Genomic DNA, 14,700 nt, shown 5'->3' with positions numbered 1-14,700 from the left:
AGGGAACCTGAGAGGAGTTTTAAGGAGCTCTCACTATCATGATGTTCCGAGCGTGGCTTCAGGCTTTCTCCCTCCGGGGCCCTTTGTAGGGATATTTTCTCCCACACCACCACACCACACCACACCACATCTTTAATGGTGTACGTCGGTTCTGCTCTTTCCATGTGCCATCAAATTCCCTGGGAACAGAAGGAAGAGGAGACAATTATCAAACAAAAAAAAAAAGTGGTTACAACTTACAACAGCTCGTTTTCACATTTTTTTTTAAGATTAATTACAGAGAAAGAATCATGTTAATAATCCACTGAAATCAGTCCACTTATGCAAACGACACAATACAAGACATTGGTGGTCACGAGTTTGAGTTGCCTTCCTTCATTATAGTCTTGATCTAGAATCTTGTGGCTCCACCAACCAGTCATCTAGTCTAAAATATGAACCTTTTTGCCCACTCAATCACTCGAACTAAACACCGATCATATCTATCTCGGAAAGCTTTGCTACTCAATCCACGATACGGCTACAGTTATGTTAACCAGTAAACTAAAAGGTAATAAAATAATTGTTCAACTGCAAGATTGTCTGTCTCCACGCGATGTGAGTTGAGAGAAGGGAACAAATCACATATGCCTTCAACTCTTAAAGGGCCAAGGATGGTGGCAGAAGCAGAACTAGTGTTGGCCATTTTAAGTGTCGTTATGCATTAGCTGTGATGTATGAGAGATGACGGGTCTATTCATATGGCATAGATTGATTGAATCATCTCAGACTACAGCCTAGGAATCAGCCTAATGAAACAAATGGGTTCTTGTTCATTTATTTGTACTTTTATGGTGACCCACTTTCTTTAGAAGTGTCAACTCTCAAGTGATGAAAACTGATGATCCCAACTCTTATTCACCCTTTTCATTTTCCATAGGCCCTACTGCCCAAGCCCATTCCTTTTCATGCAAAACTTGGCCCATTTAGGTAGACCCACTTAGGAACATTGTTTGTCCTGTACTCTTAGCTATCCCTTTTGTAAAGACTAGATGATTTCTATATATCCATCTTGGTGCTCCTCTGTCTCTTTCAAGTATGTTTTTTATACAATTTTTTATAAAAAAATATGTTGGTATTTTTTTTTTTCTCTCTACCTAACAAAATATCCAGACACGTGGTTGGTTTTTGATGCATATATACATGTACACAAATACATATATAGTCTATACGCTAATAATGTTATCTATATAAGATAAGGTGAATGCGATGGAGACAATGCAGGGTTGAAATGATCAAAACGCCCTCCCCCCCAATTTGAAGAAGCTTTCGATCGTTATACGCAATTGTCCATGAACCCCTTCCCCTTAAGATAATTTTAAAAAATATACAATTCTACCAATAGAGAAATCAATATTCGAAAAATTGATATCCAGAAACAATTCGAATTCGTTTGGAAGTTATGTTTTCCGATTCAATTATAAAAATATGATTGAACGATAATTTTATAAATAATATTGCATAATACTAAAATATCATTATTAGTTCACAACATGTTACATGTATATAAAAAAAAAATTAAATGAAAGGAAAAGATTTATGAGGACATTTATGTAATTTCAAAGATAACCCTTCAACATCAACTCTAGTGGGTAGTGCTTTCACTCATGCAACATTAATCCTAATCGATTTTCATGCTCATCCATTCAACATAGACAGCTAAAGGATGTAAATGAATAGTAAAAAATCCGTTCGACAGATATTCGTATCTAGAGGAATCCAAATTTGCAAAATCGGCATTGAAAAAAATATTCTAATTTATTCAGATACTAAGTGTTATATCCAATCCGTATTTGATCCATTTACATCTCTAGTTTTCTCCTCTATGTATAACCACATATTTAATTGTAACACTATTCAAATGCAGATTTATTAAATAGGGCTTTTTTTTTTTCCTCTTCAAAAGATTGTTGTTTGTAGAGTAATTAACGGTGAATCGTTTTGTACGAAAAACTAGGTTTTGTCTTCTATCTTAATGCCATCAAGTCCATCGAGCAGTATCGAGCCAATGCTTGATGAACTTTCCCTTATCTTCATAAGTTAATTACTATACAATATTAATTCCATTTAATTTTACATTTTTTTTGGTAAAATTTTAATTTTACACTATTACCTCTTTTTCAACTGCTCCTCGATGTTCTTGGCGCACCGGTTGAGATCTCTACGATTTTGTTGGATATTAATAGCCTCCTTCACTCCTTCGAAGCTGTTTTCTTTTGCTTTGTAAATAGAGATGCTAATGTGTGTACCCAAAATTATCTAAGTGGGTTTTGCTCTACTCTTGCTTGAGTATGTGGAGACATTCCTTTCCAGATGACCTCCTAAGCATTGGATTGATTCATTGGCTTCTATGGCTTAATGAATTACCCCTTTGCCACTTTTACGCGGCTATAAGATAGGAAGAGCCCGAAGATTTTGCGGCTTCACTAATTGAGAGACTAATAAATTCTCCAATTAATTGTACAAAAAAATGACAAATGAATTAATGATGTGTTGTAACAGTAACGGCTTCTTACCCAAAAAAAAACCAGTAACGGCTACTGCTTTTAGTTTTTCTCAATTAATATTGTGTAAGCAGAATTGGGTGGGGCGAGTAATTGAAGTAAGGATATGCCTCAGGCCCTCATGGTTGGTCCCAACCTATAATTATACCTACCTCCAAACATAATGTCTCTTCAGAGAATTAATCTTTCTTGGCTCTTTTGTTTACGAGTATTAATAGATCGATTCTTGCCGTCCTAGCTATTAGAGGGATTTATATTTAAGGATGTCAACGGATATTTAAAAATTTATATTTGATTTACTTTTGTATTCGTTTAGGAGATTCCGATACGAATATGATAATCTTCTTATTTGATCGATTATTATCCGATTCATTTAGCAACCTGACCGTAATAAAATGTCTGAAATATATTTGTGTCCATCTATACAATTAAGTTTTTTTATTTTTATAATTTTATAAGCTAAGATAATGTGATTCTTTTTCTAAATTTTCTATTGGTTTATATATATTGTTTTATGCATTGCAATACATGGAATCGCATATCTATTAAAATAAATACAAGATAAAATCAAAAATAAAAAACATAAGAAAATCAAAGACTAAGAAGCGTAGAAAAAAGGGTAGTTGTTGAACCCTCAAGTCTCAACCTTAACCCTCATCCACAAAACAGTAAAGATGTCAACGGATAAGATATTATACGAATCCGTCCGAAAACCAATAGGATATTAGCTGAATCTAACCGAATTCAATTTACATCATTATTTATATTTTAGAATCAGAATCACATATGGACCACACCCACTTACCAGTTAGACCTGATCAAGTACCAATAATCCAGGTTTATATATATGTGTGTGTTTAGGTTTTTCACTCGCTGTTCACTCTCTTGGACCAAACATAATCATGTTAAAAAATGGAATTGAGTCCTCGGGCTTTCTATTTCATAGATTTTGTCTAATTTTGTTATAGATTGTGTACGGGCCTAATATGTGGGCGAAAATGTACTTGCCTTGGGCTTAATTGATTGGTGTTAGGATTTTTGGACCAATTAAAAATTGGAATTGATTAAGAATTGAACCGTATCATTTTATTGTTAATTGATATTGGTTCGAAGGTTTAGAATCGATTTACATTTAAAAAAAAAAAAAGATAATGTGAAAACATAACAAAAAGAGCTGCAAAATAGATCAAATGGCTTCAGTTGGGAGTTGCAATATGGAAAGGAATCAAGATATTGAAATAAAGAAGCTAAGATTGGGGAGAAGGGTTTAGAAGCCACTTAAGTTCGTGTCTTGGTTTATCCTAAGAACCCAAATCACAACTAGGCCTCACAAGACACACTTAATTAGCTTAGGTACCCTAACATGGAAGATTAAGACTGTTCCTTTAAGGCAAGTTGGGCTGGGTTAGAGGGTGGTCTGAGCCCATTTGAGGACTACAACAGAACATGCTTAGATAAAGCCCAGCCCAGCCCAGCCCAGCCCAAGGTGGGGATTTGAGTTTGCCCAGCCTGAGTCCCACCATAGCAAATGTTTCTAAAGCAAAAAACTGCGTCAGGTTCAGATGGGCTTCTGAGGGGGACTGTATCTTTATTCATTGATAGAAGCTGGGAGCCTTCATGACAATTCTATAACAGTTAGAAAACATTGGGTCCTTCTAAGGTGTATAAGGGTGTGAATTGCAAGCCAAAATTATTTTTCGAAATAAAAGCGAACCGTTTAAATCAGAACTGATAAACCGTTTATTTATTGGTTTAATTTTGGTATTAAGAAGTAAAACCGTTCAATAAATAGTTGGTTTTAGTTTTAAGAAGTGAAACCATTTAAACCGTCAGTTTTGAAATGGATAGAACTGATATGCTGTTGAACTGATTATGCATACTAAACTGATAAAAATAACAAAACTGGTTAATCCTAGCATTCTATATATGCTCTCTAATATTTTGTAGTTGATTTAAACTACATAAATTAATTTAAATTGTTGTTATTTCTTAAGGCGTAATTAAAATCTAGATGTCGGTTCAAGCCCAATAACCTTCAAAAGTTTTTTATTATTATTTTAAATTGGGCTTACAAAATAGGTTTGTTCCGAATTGAGCCCAAAACTGTTAACTCAAATTGACAACAAAATCGAAACTTATAAAATTCATTTAACCAAAAGCATTTAAAACACGTTTATTAATTGGTTTCAATCTGGAATGTTGGAACCATTTAATAACAGGTTCCCCTTCACACTTAGAACCGAACCAATTAACACTCATATGGGTGATGGTAGGCCTAGTGAAGAAGAACCCTTCACTGTTTACCATTTGACCGAACATGGTTTAGTCAATGTGATTGATAATTCCACATACATCTCATTAATGATCAAAATTTTGCTCGACATAAGTAAGGAAAATGGATCTAATTCTGATTCAAAAAGTTTTAATAAAATTATCAAAATATTATCAGATACAAATAAATATAAAATTTAGAGTAAAATATGTGCACAATGGCAGCTTAACTTCGAAATTGCATGCGGACACCCCCTCATTAGACTCAGTTTACTGTAGCACCACCCCTGTAAATGTCGCATATATCCCTTATTTTTAATGTTTTCTTATAATACCCCTCCTCCAAGGCATGAACACTGGCGTTGCAGGGAACCCTCCCCCTAAAATATAAAATGACATATTTTGTAATTTTAGCCAATTCTTGTACTCATCTTAAGATAAAATTGTACTAATGACTATGTGGCAAACAGTGAATCATTATAATTTCACCATAAATAGTGACATCTAGATTTTCACTAGAACATTTCACTTCAATCCAATCAAGATTAAAAGAGATAATAAGCATCACAAGATATCTTGACATAGTCCGGAAACGTTGAACCAACTATCGTATTCTTCAAGGAACGATAGAGGATGGGGGTGTGTTTAGTCGACACGATACAAACTCTTCTAGGCTTATCTTCAAGCTTTTCAAGGTTTGAAAGGGTTGAAGCTTTTCAAGATACCAGAAAAAAAAAAAAAAAGAGAAACTCCAAATTCAATTCATTAATCAACTGACTAGAATGAGCATGGATCTTACATAGCTACAGGAAAATAATCTCTAATCTCAATTCTATTCTAATCAATCTTATCACTGAGATTAAACAAAAAAAGATAACCTAAACTAAGCACAAGGTAATCATAAAAGGAAATAGGATCTAGCTTCCAAGTTGGCAAGATCTTTTTGAAGAGTCTCCACGTCATTGACTCCCCTAATATACATGGACCCAAGCAATTAAAAGCAAGTTGCTGTCCTCCAAATGGGAAGTTCTTGTTTATTCCCCAGAGTCTAAAAGTTTCCAAAAATACCGCAAAGGCATACTGTAATGGCTATTAACAAACTTGTAACATCAATAGGAACTTTCCTATTTTAAAATGGTGCAAGCCATTGTTATTGAGCAAAGTCCAATATTGAACAAGATCTTTGGGAGACTTTCCTAATCCTTTTTAACAGGTGAAGAAGAATATTGATAATAGCAAATACCAAAGGTGCAACCTATCTTCAAAGGGACTTTATTTCCAAATATGAAATAGGAAAGTAGACTAATGGCATTAAATCTTTAATTGCAATCACTTTTGGGCTTGGGAGATCTTGCAATTGGTTGGGGCTCCTCCTAGAAGGGATGAGCCATCATCCACTATGGGTACTACTAGGCTTGTAGAGCTTCCAACTGGCAGGAGAGAAGAGGGGCTGGCCTTGAACTCGCTTGTGCAAGGTTGGTCTGGCCGGTGTGGCCATGCTGATGTGGGCTTGGCCTTGTTGAGGCCTGGCTGAATACCTATGAACATTGAGATAAAGAAAATTGAAATCAAACCGTGTAAGAATCAAAATTAGAAACCCAACATGATCCAAACCGAGTAGGTTTGGTTTGAATATCAAATTTTAGAACCAATTCGGTTCTGGATCATACCAACACTTTTTTGAACCGAATCGAAACCAAACAGAACTGAATAACCGATTTACACCCTTAATATAACATGCCTTGAGGTTGAGAAAGCCCGTAAGCCTTTCAGGTCGGATCCCTCTACAGTCGAGCTACCCCAACTTCCATACTGCCGCAGACACAGTAAGAGGCATGCAATGACCGCCTTGCCCGAGTGGGGGTAAGGCGATCATTTTACGTCCTACTGTGTCTGCGACAATAGGAAAGTTGGGGCAGCTCAACAGTAAAAGATCCAAATTGATAGTTTATCTCGATACAAAGATTGAAGGCTGGTTTGATCAAACGATCAATGATTGAAAAACCTGTCAAAAAAGTATCTTGGCCCAAGATTCCCATCTCAATCATATGGTCCAAACGATACACAGACTAATTCTACAGTAGACTTTTCAACTTTTGAAATAAAAGTTCCATAAATCTGGGCCGAAACTTACGAAACAGAATAGACGGGTTGAGGTATCAAGAATATACCTGAGAGACTGAGACCTCGAGTCAAAGAGGCCAATTAACTACTTAATTAACCTTCTTAATTACCTCAATTTTCAAATTTCCAAACGATCCAAAACCCCAAAATTCTGCGAATAGGCAACACGCACAGAGCTTGAAAGGCTGAAAACCCAGTAGCCTACCTATCTAAACTTTAATTTGTTCCTTTGAATCGATGCAATGCAACTATATCTTAATCTTAATCTTAATCTTAATCTTAATAAAAGAAAGAAAGAAAGAAAGAAAGAAAGAAAGAGGTAGCGGACCAGGTGGTATTCAGGAAGACTCAAAATGAATCATGGTTTAATATTGTCCAACACGCGCATTACTTCTAGTAGATCCATCCCTACCTATGTCCTAAGTTCCTAATCCCCTACTTAGCCCTCCCTGGCCTCCACATTATCTAACTAAACTGTTCATGTCAAATATAAAAATTGTCCTAATTAATTTCTAAGATTAGCTTTCCCTAGAAACCTGGCACCACTCCCAACCTCTTTCATACATTGAACTTAATCATCAAATTAAGATTTGTTTACGATATATACAAACTAAAACATGTTTTAATTTGTTGTTAATTGATCTAATACTTTATAACCTGTCAGGTGGGTATGAAGTAATGATCTGTGATCGATCAAATCCCTTTTAGATCGGATTATCTTTGTGTGTGTGTGTGTGTGTGTGTATGTGGTCCATAGTTGAACACACACTTGAATTGGTCTCTCAATCCAGAGGGAGGAGTTATATATAAATCTACAGTGAAGTAATGGTCAAAGACAAGATCAAAACAAATTAACAAGGATACGTAGCTCAAAAGCTTTTTGTGCAATCATCAAATATATGTGGTCGGCATTACTTAATTCTGACAGTTTAAGAGCGTTGGTTTGAAGCTCAACTTTCCAAGTCCCTCACCGACCTAATTAAGTGATGACCTCAACAAAGATAATAAAATCTCTCTCTCTGTGACTGCAAGTTGGATTTCCAATTAAACAATGCATGGGATGATGAAGGGGTTGTTTATATATAATTTGTTGGTCAGTATTGATCGATCCAGCATATGGTAGCTAGGTAGATTTTTATATATAAAAGTGAATCTTTCTTGGAGTTCCAAACCTCTTCGATCCATCTCTAATTAAACTCTTACTGGGTTCTAACTTCTGATCGCCCACAGATTTGGAGATAAACAAATTTGAGTTCCTCGTGACATTCAGTACGGTCTTCGCTGTCCATTGGATCAAGCTCATGTGCTCCGAGATGCACGCTGGCAACACATTTTGATATGTATCCTCCTAGATTTTATTTTATTAATCTTTAATTACCTGTAATTTATATCGTATTAGCAATGTTTATATATCATATTTGTATATCCATTACTTCTTCTTGTTTTCATTTGTAAAATATTAAAGTGCATTTTCCAGTTTTCCACTGAATCTGGAATATTATCATATGGTTTAGGAAGAGAGTTCACTTACGAACGATGTACAATTAATAAATTTCTAAAGGAAATATCAAGCAATCATATGAGTTGTGTGAAATTTGCAGTACATTGCAACACATGACATGTCGTCAACTCCCCCTATGATTGTTGGGGTCAAACGCACAACCGCAAGGAAGAACTCAAGCAAACAATCACACACTGTGCAAAGAAATTTATCGTGGTTCAGCAATATTGTTTACATTCACCCGAGAGAATCAGAGATTTTTCACTATTTCCTGAAAAACTCTCTATACCACTTCCATCTCACACAGTGTTCCCTTTTACTTGTTACCAGATTTTGGCCATAGTCCACACAAAGACAATATATAGGGAAAGTCAAAACCCTAATCTTCATATAATTACAATTCTACCCCTTTGCTTGTTAGCATGTTTTTCCATACAAAGACAATGTACAAGGAAATCCAAAACCCTAATCCTCACATAATTATAATAATTCTACCTTTGTACATATAATTGAGCCAAAACCTGTTCCAATTAAAAATACATACCAATTACAATTATGTAGATCCGCAGAATACAAGACACATCAATCCCAACAGTGATCACACATATAAGGAGGTCTTAGAAGTTTATAAGTTTAATGACGATCAAGTGATGTATAAGACGAAAAGTTGTAGGTGGGAACTTGGAGAAGACTAATACAGCTAATTAAGATGATTAAGGGAGTCATTATGGCACATTGTCATATTGTTTTCATAAATAAAAAAAGTGTTTAATTTGGGATGACCCATTTGATCATGTTTGAAAGGGTTAACAATACAACACGTGTTTATCGTCCATATTTTGCATTAGCTGCGTAATGTAATCAACTGCATTATCACTAAAAGGTGTTTATGATAAACTGGTATTAAGATAATCCTAAACCATGGGATCTTAAACACAAACAAAAGGGAATCACACTATTATAATAATAATAATAATAATAATATATAGTTTCTGAACAAGTAGCCAATCACAACGTAGAAAGGGAATCAAGTTGTTGGGCTTCTTAAGGTTTAAACTCTATTGAGTCTTATACCTAGAAATCCTGACAATGATAAATAGAAGAAACTTTCTATAAACAGAAAGACTGAAAGAGTGATCAATATTTAATGGGTTTTAAGTAAGTAGCTCGATTGTTTATATAATGTATGCATTTGTTCTTATATAATTAATCAATTCTCTGAGTGTAGCAATATAATTTTATTTGGCTCTTCAAGTCACTATAAGGATTTTTTTGCAGTTCTTATGATTTTGGGGTTGTCTAGGTAGTCAAATTTAATTTAGTAATGAGGCATCTACACCCTTTATTACTTTAAATATATTAACAGGATATGCAGTTCGATCGATCTCCATGTTCCAAAACTATGATAGATGGTTGAGTGATTAATATCACAATATGAAGTAGACCTATTAAGACCATTACTTAATAATTTTATTAATATATGGGGATGATAACTAAGAAAAAGATAACTTAAAATCAATCTGATACTGGAGAATACTAGCTAGATATTAACTGTGCATATGAAGATATCTAGACATTAATTAATGGGTTACATGTAGGGGTGTAAATGAATAGCTGAAATATCCGTTTCCGTATCCGTCCGAAAGCTAAACAGATGCGGATATTTACATGTAAACGGATAAAATATCCGATCCGTATCCGTTTAGCACTATCCGAATCCGTCCGATAGCTAATCGGATGCGGATGCGGATATAGCACTATCCGAACCGAATCCGATCCGTTTACAGACCTAGCTACATGATATATTAAATTAATTACAAGGAACATGGATATTTTTTTTTATTTTTTTTTTACTTTTTTAATCTTAGTACTGAAAAATGCAAAAACAAATGGGCTTGGTCTTGGTTATTGGGGTCTTTATTACAACGTTTCTATTCCAAATTTGTATTTTTGAGTCAGAAATAATTTTTTTTTTGTGTTTCTATTCATCAGGTTACTTCTGTTGAAAAAAATGTTGTATGGTAAAACTAGGAAAAAAAATATTTCTGTCATTAAAATAGAACAATAACACGTATAAAATATATATTAACAAAAGTATAACTTCCATTTTGGAGCGATGGTGGTGGAGGTTCTGGTGGTGGAGGTTCTGGTGGTGGCGATGGTGGTGGTGATGGGGGTGGAGGTTGTAGCAGTAGAGAGAGTCGAGTTCGAGAGTGAATTTATTGCATTGGTTTGTGTTACAATATATATATATATATATATATATATATATATATATATATATTATATATTTTTTTTTTTTTTTTTTTTTTTTTTTTTTTTTTTTTTTTTTTTTTTATATTTATTATTTTTTATTTTTTTATTTTTGGAGGAAAAAGAACCCTGAATGGCCGTGACCTTTGTGCTCAAATAAAAAGGAACGTTAAATAACCGTCCTGTCCCCTATAAAATGTAGAAATTGAAGTATCACAAACCTGGTCCCACTGATGGCATGATATTATCCGATTTGACAGATGGGCTTCACGACTTTAAAACGTATTATGTCAAATAAAGGAGACAATATCATATATGCGCATTCCAAAAAACATCTTCAAACTATGTGAGAATTTCCATGACTATAGAAATTTCACCCATTGTTAATGCTTCCATGCATGCTCTCATTGGCCTCGAACACTAACGTATGAACCACATTACCTTTTAGGGAACTTTCTCCCTTATGTTTATTTTTTATAAACAGTCAAATGTGTTTCTCCAACAATCAACCAATGTGTATTCTTCCCTTCCTCCCCCCTCCCCCAACATCTGGTTCATTAAAAAAAACACATAAACACCAGATGTCACATACATACATATACATGTTCATGTTCTATTCCATACACACGTTATATACCAATACCATTAACTTTGGAACCATGCACCCATCATCATAATGATTAATTTCAACTTCCAACGTCATACCAATATCACCACCAGATAATATTTATATCACTTCTCTCCGGATCCGGTGTGCACCATGTGTAGGGTTTTAATTTGCATCTACAAAGAATTATACCTTATTATATATAGATGAACTCTAATTATTATTAACCTTATATTGTTGTAATTTACCACCTTTATTGACAATTTGTTTGTAATGCAAAATTCTATTCTTCCTCCAATTTTGATTTTTTACTGCCGAGTTATCCGGTAGGATCCTCCTTAATGTCTTATCCGAGTAGGGATAAGACGATCATTATGCGTAGCACCGTATCTGAGCAATACGGTCCTGCCTGACAGCTCGACAGTAAAAAATCGGGATCATTCTTCCTCAGGAGGAGGAAGAGGAGGAGGAGGAGCTTTTTTAAGTTTTAATCATGCAAGTATTAGTATGCGACAGAAGAGCCATAACTACGGCCTTAATCTCCGCCTCTCTTTCGATCGATATAAGGCTTACTTCTCTCAGTCTAAGCCGGCCTGCTGTGAGGCTAGATTGACTCCCAGTTTTATCTTTTAAAGACTTAAAACAGTTTGGAATTTGATAGCTGTCTTGGAGACTTAACCATCTTGATTCTTGAATCTTGACTTCTTCTGCTTATAATTATCAAAAGAAAGAAACCACTTAATAATAATAATTCATATCTAGCAAGTACAGTAAAACCCCTTTTTACCACTGCAGAAACAGTTGATGAAGAACTATGGATGAAAGTGAGTTTTTATAAATTGTAACCCCTTTCAACTACTCTACTGTCCAATTAAGCTTTTGAAATACAAGTCCATAACAGTTTCGGCCCATCCATATATCCTCCCTCATTTCTATGTTATTTCCTCTCTCTGTGTGGGTTTGGTTTTGCTTATCGAAACCCTTTCTTTGGCAGATATAAATAAACCAAACTTTTATGGGGAATTCCACCCATCAGATCAGATTTGAAATCCAAATTATCCCTCCCTCCTTCACGTGCCTTTGATCATTAACCTTACATCTCTGCCAATATATACTATTTAATTTGCTTAATTATTTTAATTACCCAAACTAATTAAACAAATTATGCTTCTGATCATAATGTCATCGATCTATAACTCACTCTGTCATGCATGGTGGCTAGCTACAGGAGATTTTGAACGTACCTCTAGTGAGTTAACTCGGAAGACGATTCGAAAAAAGAAAAGCTTCTAAACACAGTACGAGATTCAGGTAACCACATGCATTTGAAAAGGATTTGAAATTTAGACTACGGCGATCCTCTATTTATGTGGCAACACACCATGTGATAGGGTAAGGCCTCTCTTTTGGCCATTTTCCCTTTTATCGAAACATTTCAAAACTATTGACAACTAAACATCTAAGGTGTAAAACCCTAAAATTCTATATCTAATTGGAAAATGAAATTATATAAAGAAAATTACCAAGAAATGCCTTGCTTCATTTTTCAATAAGAGACTCTAGCTCAATTAATCTTGTTGAGGAAAAATCTATGATACATTCACTCAATTGCCTAATATTGAAGGGGACATGATATTGCTAGGTTCCATTATGGATTCATTTTTTTCAATTAATAATCACATCTCACAATTTGGAGCTATGTGGAGCGGGGGCTTCTTTGTTAAAACTGAACATTGAATAGACAGTTCACTGCTTGAACTAGCTATGTATGGGGTTTTTTTTTTAGTTCCACTTCAACCATGTACTCTTACAAGTAGCTAGTAATCTTCCCCCCCTCTTGTACTTCCCATCTGTTAAATAATCTAACCTAACCTAACCTACTGTTTGTCATAAAACAAAAATAAAACCCTAAATCATATGAATTTAATATTTACAATAGTGGTATTGTGCACAACAATAGTTGAGTGGGTTGTTAGGGGGTTTGGAGATGATCAAGTTGGAAGTATTGTTGGTAATGTGACATTTTGTACTACGTACTATATAGCTCACTTGTGGATGAAGCAGAGAAATTTCAGGATGTTCCGGAATAAAATGCGGACCAGACTTTCAATTGTTTGAGATATCACTGTTGATGTGAGAAATCGTTTCACTCAGATCTTCCTGAGGGAGACGAGAGTTTTTCAAAACTATTGCTTTATTGATAAATGGGGGGTGAACTATTTGCCTAACTTTGAGATATATCTTCCACAAAAACTACTGCAATAAGGGAATTGGTGATCAAAATAATAAGTTTAGTGTGACACTCCATTATACTACAACAACATTCCCCCTCCCTTCTAAAAACACCTTAAATTACGTTCTTACATTATACATCACAATTATTAATTGGGGGGAGCGTTCTTTGTAGGGGAGTGCAAGGATCACACGTATAGGGCAGCCAATGAGAACGTGTTCACTGACATCTCGGTGGATGGGATGATCTGTAAAGTCCTATACATTTGGACAACAAAATTTAATACCCCTAGCCGCCATGGTTGAATAACAATAGCTGAGTTATTGAGTTGCCTCAGTTTTCATATTACAAAGTTTTTTTTTTTTTTTTTTGGTAAGACATGGTACAATGTTGATAACAATAATCTTTGTCATGGCCATTCATCCCCTAAAAAGGGTTAGTCGGCAGGTATATATATTGATGTGAAGAAGGAAATAAGGAATGGGCAAGAGAGTATGGTGTACGTACCTGATGAACCATCAATGAGAAAAGAAAAAGAAAGAGTGGAAAGAATGAAGAAATTCAAATTAATTATGGTGGTGGAAAGAGAAAGAGAAAGAGAAAGAGAAAGAAAAAGGAAACTGGAAAACTCCCCATCACCCCACCCCATGGGCCAAGAGAGACGATAACTTCTTTTGTGGACCCCAAAGTAAAGTTGAACTTTTTAATACAGAAAGAGCTCACCTCACCATAGCAGTTACTCCCTAATTAACAGCTGATATTAAAATAATAATCAAAATCGTTGGTTGCCGAGGAATCGGGAGGGTGAAACATAGATGCTTAAAACACTCCACGTGTCATGTTGATGCCCTGCCTTAAGGACCCTTGACCGGTCAACGTAGATACTCCTCTTTGCTTAGCTCCCGTAGTTCTGTTTTCTAGAAAAAGTGGGGGAGAGAGAGAGAGGATGGGTGTGTTTTTTACTGTGTTTATAACATTTTCTTTATCAAAATTTCCTCTTCCTCTCTGTCTCTCTCTTCTCTCTCTCAGAAATCTATTGGTTTTTTATAATTGGTTCGTTTTATTAAATATAACGTGTTGAATCTGACACAGAGATAGAGAGAGAGAGAGAGAGGGCCGGGTCGTTGGCTCAAAACTAAGCACATTTCCCCCAGCCCACTTGAAATCA

The sequence above is a fragment of the Telopea speciosissima genome, chromosome 3, assembly GCF_018873765.1.
Source record: "Telopea speciosissima isolate NSW1024214 ecotype Mountain lineage chromosome 3, Tspe_v1, whole genome shotgun sequence".
NCBI classification, from domain to species: domain Eukaryota; kingdom Viridiplantae; phylum Streptophyta; class Magnoliopsida; order Proteales; family Proteaceae; genus Telopea; species Telopea speciosissima.
This window is presented reverse-complemented; position numbering follows the sequence as displayed.